Source organism: Psammomys obesus, unplaced genomic scaffold, assembly GCF_907164565.1.
Source record: "Psammomys obesus unplaced genomic scaffold, mPsaObe1.curated_primary_1811, whole genome shotgun sequence".
Lineage (NCBI taxonomy): Eukaryota > Metazoa > Chordata > Mammalia > Rodentia > Muridae > Psammomys > Psammomys obesus.
Genome location: NW_026596095.1, coordinates 12,809,890 through 12,823,779, shown reverse-complemented (window position 1 = coordinate 12,823,779; position 13,890 = coordinate 12,809,890). Strand labels below are relative to the sequence as shown.

At 38.7% G+C, this 13,890-nt stretch overlaps 1 pseudogene; it reads left to right on the top strand.

Moving 5' to 3' along the window:
- The first annotated feature begins 3,816 nt into the window (after window positions 1–3,816).
- On the top strand, window positions 3,817–5,021 carry LOC129692062 (ATP-dependent RNA helicase DDX39A-like; annotated as a pseudogene).
- The last annotated feature ends 8,869 nt before the right edge of the window (window positions 5,022–13,890 follow it).

The window sequence follows — 13,890 nt, the reverse complement described above, 5'->3', positions numbered from 1 at the left end:
CCACAGTACATGCCTGGCCAGATATTTATTTTAGTTTTGCTGAAGTTTGTACTTTGTAGTACAAAATATGGTTGGGTGATGATTTCCCCAGAAGGAGGGGAAAGGAGGAAGGGAAACTATTGGGGAAGTGCAGCAATGATGAGGCTTTTGTAGTACTGATGCTATGATTTCTTTAAATAAAATAACCATCCTTGCCAGGCCACAGAGAAAGATGATGCAGCCAGTTCTGATGAGACCTGATAGGCTAGGGTCAATGGGAAGGTGAGGAAGTCCTCCCCCATCAGGGGTCTAGAGGAGGGACATAGGAGAAGAAGAAGGAGGGAGGGTGGGACTGGCAGGAGATGAGGAGAGGCACAGCTGGGATACAAAATGAATGAACTGTAAGCAGGCTTGCGATTGTATAAATAGAGATGGCTTGATCTATTTGGGGTCACTTGATTGGATGTCAGCAGTTGGTCAGTGTCTTCTTTCTCTCACCGACACCACACATGTGTCTTCAGGTTCCAGAACTCTGCTGTTCCTGCTGGTTGCCAGCAGGTATCCTTACATTATTAGACATAATCATTATAACAGGGGTACAAACATCATGACTTACCCCCTAGCAATGAGTGCTATCTGAGCATGTAGTTCACTCAGCGCTCTGAGAATTATAAAATGTTGAGTGAACATTATGTAGTGACAGTGTGAGTTACATCTCACAAATCTCAAGAATAACGATTATGTCTTCTGGATTGGCCTGGCACAATCAAACTACGATGTTCCGTTCTAGAAAGCATACTTCAACTAATATGTTGATTAATTAGGGAATAACAGAGGCAAATTCCTAGAAAACACGGCACATAAATGATTGTGTAACATACTGTCTGCTTGGAATAAAACAACTGAGAATCATGGGGGTTATCAAATATTCCTTTGTACCTGAAGGTTCATCATTTGGAAGAGTGATTTGCCTTCTGAAGGGAAGGGCACTGAAGAGCACGCATGTGCATTCATCAGAGCCATTGCACTCTTGATCTTTCCGTTGAAAGTAACCACATACATATTATGATCAGATACTCTTGTTTGTCAATTATGTGCAACTTTAACCATCCTCATGTCTAACTACATTTAAATTAAGTAAGACTACTAACAGAGCTGGGAAGAACAGCCAGCATTTAGTAGACCCTGCTGGCACATTATGATGAGCAGTGTTCAGATGCCAGTATCCAGGAGCTGAGACTTGTCCTAGCTGACATGTGCACACACATTCAGACACACATAAACAAACTGTCCTAGTTTGCTTTCTGCTGCTACGATAAAACTGATTAAAGCCAACTTGAGGAGGAATGGGCTTATTTGGCCTACAGGTTACAGTTCATTGAGGGAACCTAAAGCCAGACTGTGAACTCAGGCTAAGCCTGGAGGAAATAATGGAGGCAGATAACATACATGAATGTTGCTTACAGGTTTATGTGGCACTTCCCAGGTAATCAAAAATCAAGAATGCTTTCAAATATACCCAGAGGCCAATTTGATGGAGGCAATACATCAGTTGATATTCCTTTTTCCTGGCTTATTCTAGTGTGTGTGTATTGTGTGTATCAAATTGACAAAGACTAACGAATACTTAAATAAAAAAAGGCTTTGAAAAAGGACCCTCTAATCTCTCCTGGTAATCTTGTTCTCACCAAGTCTTAAGTGTCTACATTAGTATCGATAGTCACGAGATCCATTTGCTCTAATTTCTTTTGTAAAACATTTCAGTAAGCATGACTGAATATTTTGTAGGTTGTATGGTACCAGCATGCTTTTGTACATTGTTCCTCTTATCAGTGTGTGGGACAAAAACAGTTTGGTATAATTACTAAAATAAAGGGGACCCACTGCTTTCTTCCTGATGGGGAAGACACTTCTTCTGACAGCTCCTCAGTAGACTATTTTTACATTATAACAGCTGTGCCCATCACTCATTTCTTCCTCAATAAGTTGTGGCAAAGTAATATTAAAAAAAAAACCTACAATTCAAGAAAACAGAGTTATGTTTCTTAGAAACACAATATTCTTTCTATAAATTTCCCAAGTTTTGCTGTACCAACTGCTCCCATAAAGAGTTAGCAGGAATATATCTTCCATTATTTGATGAAGTGTTAAGTATAATGGCTGAATTGATAGTGTGTATACAGGAGTGATCAAAGATATTCCCTGGAACATACGTAAGATTTTGTTTGTGAATTCTTTTTTAACTTTTTTATATTAATTACAGTTTATTTACTTTGTATCGCAGCTGTAACCCCTCCCTCACCCTCACTCCCTTATATCCTCCCTGCCCCTCTCTAAGTCCACTGATAGGGGAGGTCCTCCTCCCCTTCCATCTGACCCTTGTTTATCAAGTCTCATCAGGACTGGCTGCAATGTCCTCCTCTGGGGCCTACCAAAGCTGCTCCTCCCTCAGGGTGGGGGAGGAGGTCAAAGAACCCATCACTGAGTTCATGTCAGAGACAGTCCCTGTTCCACTTACTAGGGAAAACCAATTGGATGCTAAGATACCATGGCCTAAATATGAACAGGGGTTCTAGGTAATATTCATGAGTGGTCCTTGGTTGGAGAATCAGTCTCATAAAAGACCCCTGTGCCCAGATATATTTGGTCTTTTTGGTGTTCCTGTCCTCTCCATGTCTTACTAACTTCTCCTTATTTCATATGATTCCCTGCACTCTGTCCAAGGTTCGGTTATGAGATCAGCATCTGCTTTGATACACTGCTAGTGAGTGAAGTATCTCAGAAGCAGAAAGACAAACACGGTATATACTCACTTATAAGTGGATACTAGACATATAAGATAGTATAAACATACTAAAATCTGTACACCTAAAGAAGCTAAACAAGAAGGTGGTCCCGGGCAAAGATGATCAATCCTCATTTAGAAAGACAAATGGAATGGTCATTGAAAGTAGGAGAAAACAAGAAACAGGACAGGAGCCTACCATAGAGGGCCTCTCAAAGACTCTACCTAGCAGTGTATCAAAGCAGATGTCTGTGAATTCTTTTGTCAAGTTAGTGTACATGAAATGGGAGGCAGCAGCAGTTAGGGTTTTTTTTTTTTTTTCATTTTAAACCAATTAACTGACTGTAAATATTTATTGCTTACAAGTTCAGACAAAGTTTGGTAGGTGACTTGGAGAAAATATACCCCAGGCATGGGACACAGGATTTATACAACATCCCCCCCCCATTTTTTTTTTTTGAGAAAATGTGAAAATTTGTATAGTTAAATAGCAAACTCAACTTCTCAGTTATAAAACTGAATTGAATAATCATAATTCTAGAATCAACTTCTTTTTATAGATAGCTATGTTGATAGAGAGAAGAGATTATGCAATATGTGTACTTCCCTTCTATGGTTGTTGAAGGTCAAATCAACTGGTACATACAATCTCAGTTTTGAAATCCACATGTAATTTTAAAATTAACCTTGTGGAAAATTATTGAGTCACTTGTACCCAAATCTTGCTTATGCAAATGGAGACCAGAGCTGTGGGATAATGTCAAAACTGATAAATATGTAAACATAATTCAGAGCATCAAGTAATATATGGTTTATATCTACATATGTATCTATGCATTTATGTACCAACACACAGCAAAAGTTTAAGTTAAAAGAGCTTTAGTTTTATTCAAAGAACAGCACAGGGAAGTATTACATAAAAATCTCGAAGAGCGATCCACAACATCTGTCTATGTTTTTCCATGAGAGGGCAAAAGCTGATGTTGACATTGGAGGAAGCCAGACAGGTGGCCTTTCTAGCAGCTCCCAGAGGAGAAACGGGCAGCAGTGCCATGGCAGAAAAGGATGTAGAAAATGAGCTTTTGGGTTATGATTAAGATGAAGCGCCCCAGGCATCCCAGGAGAGCACTTCAGCTCCCTCAAAGAAAGATGTCAAAGGATCTTCGGTCTCCATCCACAGTTCTGGCTTCTGGGACTTTCTGCTGAAGCCCGAACTCCTGAGAGCTGTAGTTGACTGTGGCTTTGAGCATCCTTCAGAAGTCCAGCATGAGTGTATTTCCCAGGCCATTCTGGGTGTGGGTGTCCTGTTACAGTCCATATCTGAAAGGGGCAAGACAGTAGTTTTTGTGCTGGCCACCCTGAAGCAGATCGAGCCCATCAACAGCCAGGTATCAGGACTGGTCATGTGCCACACGAGGCAGCCGGCCATTCAGATCAGCAAGGAGTAGGAGCGCCTCTCTATGTACAGTGTCAGATATCTGTGTTCTTTTGAGGCTTCTCCATTAAGAAAGATGAAGATGTTTTGAAGAACTGGCCCCATACTGTGGTCGGGACTCCAGGCCAGATCCTGGAGCTTGTATGGAGCAGTAATCTCAACCGGAGGAATGTGAAGCACTTTGGGTTAGATGAATGGAAAAGAGCCGGGATGTGCAGGGAGGTCTTTCATCTAACACTCCATGAGAAGCAGTGCCGCCCTGAGTAAGGAGATCCTGCCAGTCTGCAGAAAGTTCATGCAGGAACCCAGGGAGTTGTTTGTGGATGATGAGCCCAAGCTCCCACTGCATGGGCTGCAGCAGTATTATGTCAAGCTCAAGGACAGTGAGAAGAACCGGAAGCTCCTTGACCTCCTTGACGTGCCAGAGTTTAACCAGGCGGTGATCTTTGTCGAGTCTGAGCAATGCTGCATAGCCCTAGCCCAGCTCCTAGTTAATCAGAATTTCCCAGCCATCGCTATTCACAGAGGCATGGCCCAGAGGAGCGCTTGTCCTGCTACCAGCAGTTTAAGGACATCCAGCATTCATCGTAGTGGCTACCAATGTGTTTGGCAGAGGTATGGACACTGCGCGATTCAACATTGTCATCAACTATGACATGCCAGAGGACTCGGATACCTACCTCCCTTCACAGAGTGGCTCCTTTTGTATCTGATGGGAATGTCGCCAAAATCCTGAGCGATGTTCAGGACAGGTTTGAAATGAATATAGGAGAGCTTCCAGGGGAAATAGATATCTCCACACCCATGGGGCAGAGCCGGTAACCACATGTGCAACCAGGGCACCATGGCCATCCTTTCTCCCACCTGCTGCTTCCGATCCTCTCTCTAGGTGACAAATGGGTGCCGCTTTTTATTGTTCCAAAGTTGTAGCTGTGTAAGAATAAACTTTTATTGTGAAAAAAATAAAAGAAAGTAGAGGAAGCCAAAATGTTAAAATCACATATGCAAAATGTAAGAGTAGTCCTAGAGGAAGTCTCTCTCTCTCTCTCTCTCTCTCTCTCTCCCTCCCTCTCTCTCTCTCTCTCTCTCTCTCTCTCTCTCTCTCTCTCTCACACACACACACACTACACCCACAAAAATACAGCAGTTGAAGCACAGGCAATGACAGAAGAAAGGAGAAAATTATCAACAGAAATGTTAATATAAATAATGGTCATACTTTTAAGTGTTGTTTTTTTTTTTCAAGTTCATCAATGAAAACTTGAAAAGTGCACCTCAAAGGTGCTTACCTAGTAGTTTCATGTTGTAAAACATAGCTTATATTTAATGACCAAACATATTCTTTATGAAATCAAATATAATAACACCTAAATGTACTCTTTCATGAAGCTCTTTCTAACCTTACCCTTTATTTTCTGTTTTTATTTCATTTTTTAATCATGAGTATGCTTAGGTATTCCAAAGGGTATTTTCTATTTTATTAAAAGGTTTTATTGTTTTATGTGGATGAGTGTTTCCTAATACAAATGTCTGTGTACCATGAGCGTGTCTGGTGCCTGTGCGAGGCAGAAGAGCGTACTGGAAACCCTAGAATCAGTGACAAATGATCTCAGTTATTTGAGTGTTGGAGATCAAACCCAGGTCCTCTTGAAGAACATGCACTGCTCTTAGTCACTAAGCCATCTCCCCAGCGCCTCCAAAAATCAATGCCCTAATATGATAAGGATTTTGTTTTATAGTCACATTTGTTCCTACCATTGCAATATTTTCTCACTTACAAACCACCACCATGTTCACACACTTCTATACATTTACATGTGGATGCTCATTAATCCAAATAAATTTCAGTTTGGGTATAAGAATAAATAATTCATGGGCTACATCTGTGCAGGGGTTCTAGGTTATCTCCACGAATGGTCCTTGGTTGGAGTATCAATCTCAGAAAAACCTCTGTGCCCAGATTTTTTGGTTCTGTTGCTCTCCTTGTGGAGTTCATGTCTCCTCCAGGTCTTTCTATCTCCCCCTTCTTTCATAAGATTCCCTGCACTCTGCCCAAGGTTTGGCTATGAGTCTCAGCATCTGCTTTGATACCCTATTTGGTACGCTATTTGGTACCCTCTTGAGCCTTTCAGAGGCCTTCTGTGGTAGGCTGCTGTCCTGTTCCTTGTTTTCACCCTCTTCTGATATCTATCCCTTTTGCCTTTCTGAATGAGATTGATCGTTTTATTTAGGGTCCTCCTTCTTGCTTAGCTTTTTTTAGGTGTACACATTTTAGCATGTTTATCCTACATTATATATATATATATATATATATATATATATATATATATATATATATATGTCTAATAACCACTTATAAGTGTCTTTCTGTTTCTGGGTTACCTCACTCAGGATGATCCTTTCTAGTTCCCACCATTTGCCTGCAAATGTCATGGGTTCAGCCTGGCATGGTGGCACGTGCCTTTGGTCCCAGCACTCAGGAAAACAGAGGTAGGTGGATCTTTGTGAGCTCAAGGCCAGCCTGGTCTACAAAGCGAGTCCGGGACAGCAAAGGCTACACAGAGTAATCCGGTCTCAAAACAACCCAATTAATAACAGTAATAATAATTTAAAGATTCAGACCTCTTACCTATCAGTTTGAACTGCCCATCTCTTTTCAATCAACTAGTACATGTAATATACATGCTACATATTTAAAAATAGTATAGGTTTATAATGTATAAATAAAAATCTAACCATGTTATTTTTAAAATCAGGTCAGTTATGTAAGTTACAAAATGCACACCTTAAGAAACCTTTCTTGAAAATCATTCAAATTACAAAACATTCAAGAAAATCTTAATAATTTTTTGGTTGAACAAAATTAAACTGAAGAAATGAGTGATGTACATTTATTTAACTACAGTGAGTTCATAAAATTTTAGGATAGACATATTACAAGGTATCTTAAGAGCCAGGAAGAGTTCATTAAAAATATGATGAGGTTTCTGTCCTGAATTTTCTTTCATCTAATTTTTAAATAGGAAATTAGGCCAATTTCATCTTTTTTTGAAATTATTTTTTGAAGTCTAATGATGAAGGTAAAAGCAGAATAATTTTCAAGGTTGCTTCCATTTCTTATTTAAATTAACTTTATTTTAGCTGATACATAAAACATAATTTTACATATTTATGGGTCAGCATGTACACCTTGTAAGATATTTAAAAAGTGCTTAGAAATACGTAGTTCCTCACACCTTGATCATGTATTATGAATCATTATAATATCTGTTATCTTAACTTGTTCAACATGCATATCATTGCTGTCTATAGCGACCCTACTGTGCTACACACCATCTGAGTTTATTACTCCCTTAAACCTGTACCTTAGGACACGGTGCATATCCTTTCCCCATTACTCTCTCTTTGGCTGTAACAACCTTCATTTAAAACTCTGAGACAAGCAATCTTGCTAGGGTCTAGGTATGACGCACACCAGGTCAGACCCTGCAGTTCTTGTTTTTCTGTATCAGGTCTGTTTCACTGAAAACAATGATCTGTGGTTTAACCAATTCCTGCAAATAACATGATTTCATTCTTTATCAAGGCCCGGTGTTATTCCTACAGAAATAAAGTTCCAAGGAAATTTCCTTCATCCACTCTTTGATGGGCGTATAGTGGGTTTTGATCTCTTGGTTACAGTTACTGCAACTACGTCAAGCATGTGACTGTAGATGTCCCTTTAATTGATTTCACTTCTTTTCGATAGATACTCATTAGTGAGATCACTAGACCATAATCTATTTTTTATTTATATCTTTTTGATGACTATTCATATTGATGTCAATAATTCTCACTCTACTTACTTTTCTAGCAATACTACAGATGGCTCCTCTTTACTCATATCTTTATTAGCACCATTTTTTTTTCAAGTTTTTGACAACCATTATCATTGGAAAGACTTGATGGCTTATGTGGTTCTGAGTTGTACTTGTCTGAAAAGTGATGAGCACTTTTCCTATAACAGCTGACTGTGCATGTGATGTGAGCTCTGTAAGTAGATACAGTGCTATGATTTAGTCTTTACCTGGCTTTTTTATTCCTATTGATAAAGTTACTTTAAAAATCCAGGTTCCTATCAGGTCTCCTCAAGACTGCTTGGATCTTCTTTCTCTGTGGCCTCGTTAGGCCACCCTGCCAGGCTGAGGTGATCAAAGAGCTGGCTATTGATAAGCTAGGGTCAGATAGAAGGCAAGGAGGACCTCCCTTATCAGTGAACTAGGGGAGGGACATAGAGGAAGAAGAGGGAGTGAAGGTGGGACCTTGAGGATATGAGAGAGGGGGGCTACATCCAGGATACAAAGTGAATAAATTGTAATAAACAATAATAATATAGAAATAATTTTTTAAAATCCAGGTTCTTACATCTATATTTATGTGTCCCTGAGGTAAAACTGTATAGTTTTTTAGTTGTTAGATTCTTGGCAAAAGTAAATTATAAATATTAGTTGTGAAAAGGGAATAAAATTATTTATTTGTTTTCTGAAATTTGATCGTATTATTCTAGTTCGTTATGTTACTGGACTGATATTTAGCTTTGTAAAATTTCAATGAATGATAAAGTTTGCCAGTTTTCATATTTATAAAGGTGCACTGATTGCTTAGGTTGTTGAAGACTGCATTATATTGAACACAGTGATTAAAGACCTTTGCTTGCCGTTAGAAAAGTGGCTTCTACAGTGAGAAACGGCACTGCTGACACAGTCATAAACTTGGTCTTTTTTATCTGAAAATAATTAGAAAGCAACTTGAAAGAATTTGAATGAAAATGGTAGCAGAAAGTCGACCAATAAAGAAGAACAGTAAACCCAGGGATGGCCACATCAGAATGAACACTTAATTTGAAGAATCAAAATGTATTCAAAATCATAATAGTAAGACAATCAGTGCAAGAAGAAACTAACAGACCTTTAGATAAAACATAGAAAATTTGAATACTTGTTCAAAGGCATGTCTTATTTGAAATTAAAAAGTACATTTTAAATAAAAAGTTGCACTTTCCAAAACAAATTAAATTGATGAGACTATTGTAGAAATCAACCATGACTGCATTTGGGACATCTTTCCTGTTAAGCAACATGCGTAAATTCGTGTCTCACAGTAATGCCATTCTACCAGGACATACTCAAGAAATGAGTCTCAGAAAAGCACCTCGTCTTCTATTTTTTTTTTCTCTACTTACAAAAAAAAAAAAAAAAAAAAATCTGAAAAAGATGCGTAACACTGAGCATCCTTTCTACATAATTTACATAGCTGGAGGGGACGGGAACTCCACAAGGAGAGCATAGAACAAGATAATTTGAACACAGGGAACTTCCCAGAGACCCATACTCCAACCAAGGACTATTCGTGGAGATGACCTGGAACCCCTGCACAGGTGTAGCCCATGGCAGTTCAGTGTCCAAGTGGGTTACATAGTAATGGGAAGAGGGACTGCCTCTGACATAATCTGATTGGCCTGCTCATTGATCACTCCCCCCTGAGGGGGAAGCAGCCTTACCAGGCCACAGTAGAGGACAATGCAGCCACTTTTGATGAGAACTGATAGACTAAGATCAGAAAGAAGAGGAGAACCTCCCCTATCAGTGGACTTGGGGAGTGGCATGCATGCAGAAGGGGGAGGGAGGGTGGGATCGGGAGGGGAGGAGGGAGGGGCTTATGGGGGGATACAAAATGAATAAAGTGTAATTAATAAAAAAAATTACATAGTGCAAATATACCTCTTGTAATATGGTGAAGCAACAGCTACCCAAAAACTAATTCACTAGCTTTACGGAGAAGTATACAGTTATGTAGCATCCAACGGAGTATTCAGTGTTGAGCTTTAGAGTGTCGCTCACAGTTACAGAAATCCCACACATGGCATGAGAACTGCTCTCATGCAGGGTGTTCCCGGTATGTATGGCAGCATCTTTCTGCAATAGGATGCAGCCGAAGGTACTGTGTTCTAGAGGAGTCTGCAATAGAGTGTATAGACACCTGGCATTTGGATCCTAGAATCCAAACATCTGTCTATCATTTTTCCCAAGATTGTCAGGCTTTTGTGATTCAGCGTGAGCCTATGAATGTCATTGGTGGAATTGTTGGAACATAAACTTTGTCATAGCTTTTACCATGGGCATTTTCAAAATTCTATTAATAAATATTTTGCTGTTCCACCTAAATCCTAATTTTTTTTTCTCAGTTTCTATAAGGGCGACCATTGTAGCTATGATCCTTCATACTGCAGTGAGAATTAGAAGTCTCTCACTTTGTTAATTAATTTACTTAGGAATCTGTTAAGTATCTGCTGTCAATTGAACATTGCATTAGATCAGAGGAAACAGTGAGCAGTCTGATTGGAAATGCATTCTCCTTTAAAACACTAGTGAAGGAGAGAAATATATATCAATAAGTGATTTATATTTGTGTTATTGGACAAACAGTTGATCACAGACATAATCAATCTGGTGACATTCAAATATTCGGAGAGTAGAAGCAGATAAGAAAAATGCACAATATAGGTTAATAAAATGGAGCCCAATTACATGAACATTTTGGATATTCAATAAATGTTTAATTTAAATTCAGTCACCACCCTCCTTTCTTAATTGTCTGGGGAATGCAAAGTACCTTATTTTCATTTCTTTCCATTATGATTCAGAACACAGGACAAAGTACACATGCCAAGGCCATTGACTGTGCTGAAGCAGCGCTGCTAATCAGATATGGCAACGGTCCAAACACATTCACTTGACATTTACCCTGCAGGCCTACACCTTTCAGCATTTTCAGTGAATGACATTCAAAGTGTAGCTGGGCATTCAATTTCTGAGCTCATGTCATTGTTAAAAGTGGCTAAAAAAACAAAAAAGAACACAGAAATAATGTTTTTGTAAGTTATATTTTAGTGGTATTATATTAATTTATAAAGAAAAATGTGTGCTATTTTTTTTTTCAGGCAAGTTGGCCTTTTCACTTCTACACTTAAGTTTACGAATGAATACTGATCCTTCCATCCATTAGAAATGCACCTGAAGGCTATTAAGTAATTGGAACATCCAATGTACCCAATAAATAATAGATGCAGCCATTGACTATGGTTAATGTTCTCCTCCAGGATATGGGAAAACACTCAATTATTAATTTTTAAATGACACTCAGAAAACAAACAGTGTTTAATTTTAACCAGTGAAACTTAAAAGATCTACCTTTAGAAAATTCATCTGGCATGACAGACCATGTTCATCTCAGTACTTGTGAGGCCGAGACGGGAGGATTTTTAGGAGTTCCAGGCCAACTTGGCCTGGAAAGCAAAACATCATCTCAAAACCAAAAAGAAAGCAAGGAGAATATTATATTTTCTAATTTATGTTTTGTATATTTTTCTCAAATAACTGCTATTTCCTTTCAACTAACGTGGGAATCTCACAAAGCCAGTATCCATTTTAAAACTAAGATTTTCCTATGTGTCTTGAAATGACAATAGCTTAAAATTATGTTATAAATTTAGGTTGTTACAAATGATAAGGCACAAAGGACTATTATCAATCAAGTATAGCCTTATGTCACACAAATTTATCTTAAGAATTAGCAAAAACTAAATTACAATTTTACATAAATCACATTATTTTAAAAATTAAATGTATTCTTATGTGTGTTACCTACTTTATTTTGTATTGGAGGCAGCAAGTTCTTATGCATGTACATAACAGTTTCATTAGGATTACTCTTAGGTCTCTAGCCTATCTAGTTTTAGGTTCTCGACCACTGAACAAGCATTGGTTATGGGTTCCATGTCATGATCTAGGCCTTAAATCAAATCAGATATTGGTTGGTTACTTCTATATTTTTTTTCACTTTTTAAAAATTTATTTATGTTTTTATAAATTAGTTTATTCAGTTTGTATCCCCTCCCTCATCACCTCCCAATCCTACCCTTCCTCTCTCATGTCCTCCCATGCCCCTCCCCAATTCCACTGATAGCGGAGGTCCTCTTCCTCTTTCCTCTGACCCAAAACTATCAAGTCTCATCAAGACTGGCTGCACTGTTTTTCTCTGTGGCCTGGTAAGGCTGCTCCACCATCAGGAGGAGGTGATCAAAGAGCCAGCCATTGAATTCATGTCAGAGACAGTTCCTGTTCTCATTATTAGGGAACTTGCTTGGAGACTGAGCTGCCATGGGCTACATCTGTGCAGGGGTTCTAGGGGTTTTAGGTTACCTCCATGTATGGCCCTTTATTGGAGTATCAGTCTCAGAAAAGGTCCCTGTGGCTAGAATGTTGCTCTCCTTGTGGAGCTCCTGTCCCCTCCAGGTCTGCTCAAAGTTTTGCTATAAGTCTCAGCATCACCCTAGAAACCTTGCTGGGTAAAGTCTTTCAATGACCCTCTGTGGTGGGCTCCTGTCCTGTTGCCTGTTTTCTCCCTCTTCCTTTGCCTTTCTGCATGAGGATTGATCCTCTTATCCAGGGTCCTTTTCCTTGCTTAGCTTCTTTAGGTGTACAGATTTTATTATGTTTATCTTATATTATATGTCTAATATCCACTTATAAGTATGTATATGCCATGTGTGTCCATCAATAGAAAAAAGACAGCATCTTCAACAAATGGTGCTGATCTAACTGGATGTCTACATGTAGAAAAATGCAAATAGATCCATATTTATCATGCTGCACAAAACTAAAGTCCAAGTGGATCAAAGACCTCAACATAAAACCAGATACACTAAACCTCTTAGAAGAAAAATTGGGGAAGAGCCTTGAACCCATTGGCACAGGAGACAACTTCCTGAACAGAACACCAAAGCCACAGGCTCTAAGATCAACAATCAATAAATGGGACCTCATGAAACTGAAAAGCTTCTGTAAATCAAAGGACACTGTCATCAAAACAAAACGACAGCCTACAAACTGGGAAAGGATCTTCACCAACCCTATATTTGACAGAGGGCTGATATCCAGCATATATAAAGAACTCAAGAAGTTAAACACCAACAAATCAAGTAACCTAATTTAAAAAAATGGGATACAAAGCTAAACAGAGAATTCAAAATAGAGGAATATCGAATGGCTGAGAAGGAAATACAAATCAAAATGACCCTGAGATTGCACCTTAAACCCATGAGAATGGCTAAGATAAAAAATTCAAGTGACAATACATGCTGAAGAGGATGTGGAGAAAGGGGAACCCTCCTCCATTGCTGGTGAGAATGTAAACTTGCGCAACCACTTTGGTAATCTATCTGGCACTTTTTCAGACAATTAGGAATAATACTTCCTCAAGATCCAGGTATACCACTCCTAGGCACATATCCAAAACATGTTCAAGAAAACAACAAGGACATGTGCTCAACCATGTTTGTAGCAGCTTTATTCGTAATGGCCAGAATATGGAAACAAACCAGATGTCCCTCAACTGAGGAATGGACACAGAAATTGTGGTACATTTACACAATGGAATACTACTCAGTAATTAAAAACAAAGAAATCATGAAGTTTTCAGGGAAATGGTGAGAACTAGAAAAGATCATCCTGAGAGAGTTATCCCAGAAGCAGAAAGACACACATGGCATAAACTCAATTTATAAGTGATTTTAGACTTATAATATAGGATTTTCAAAACTTTTTTAAAATTTCTACCTCTCTGTTTTCTTGGGTATTATTTTTTTTTGTTC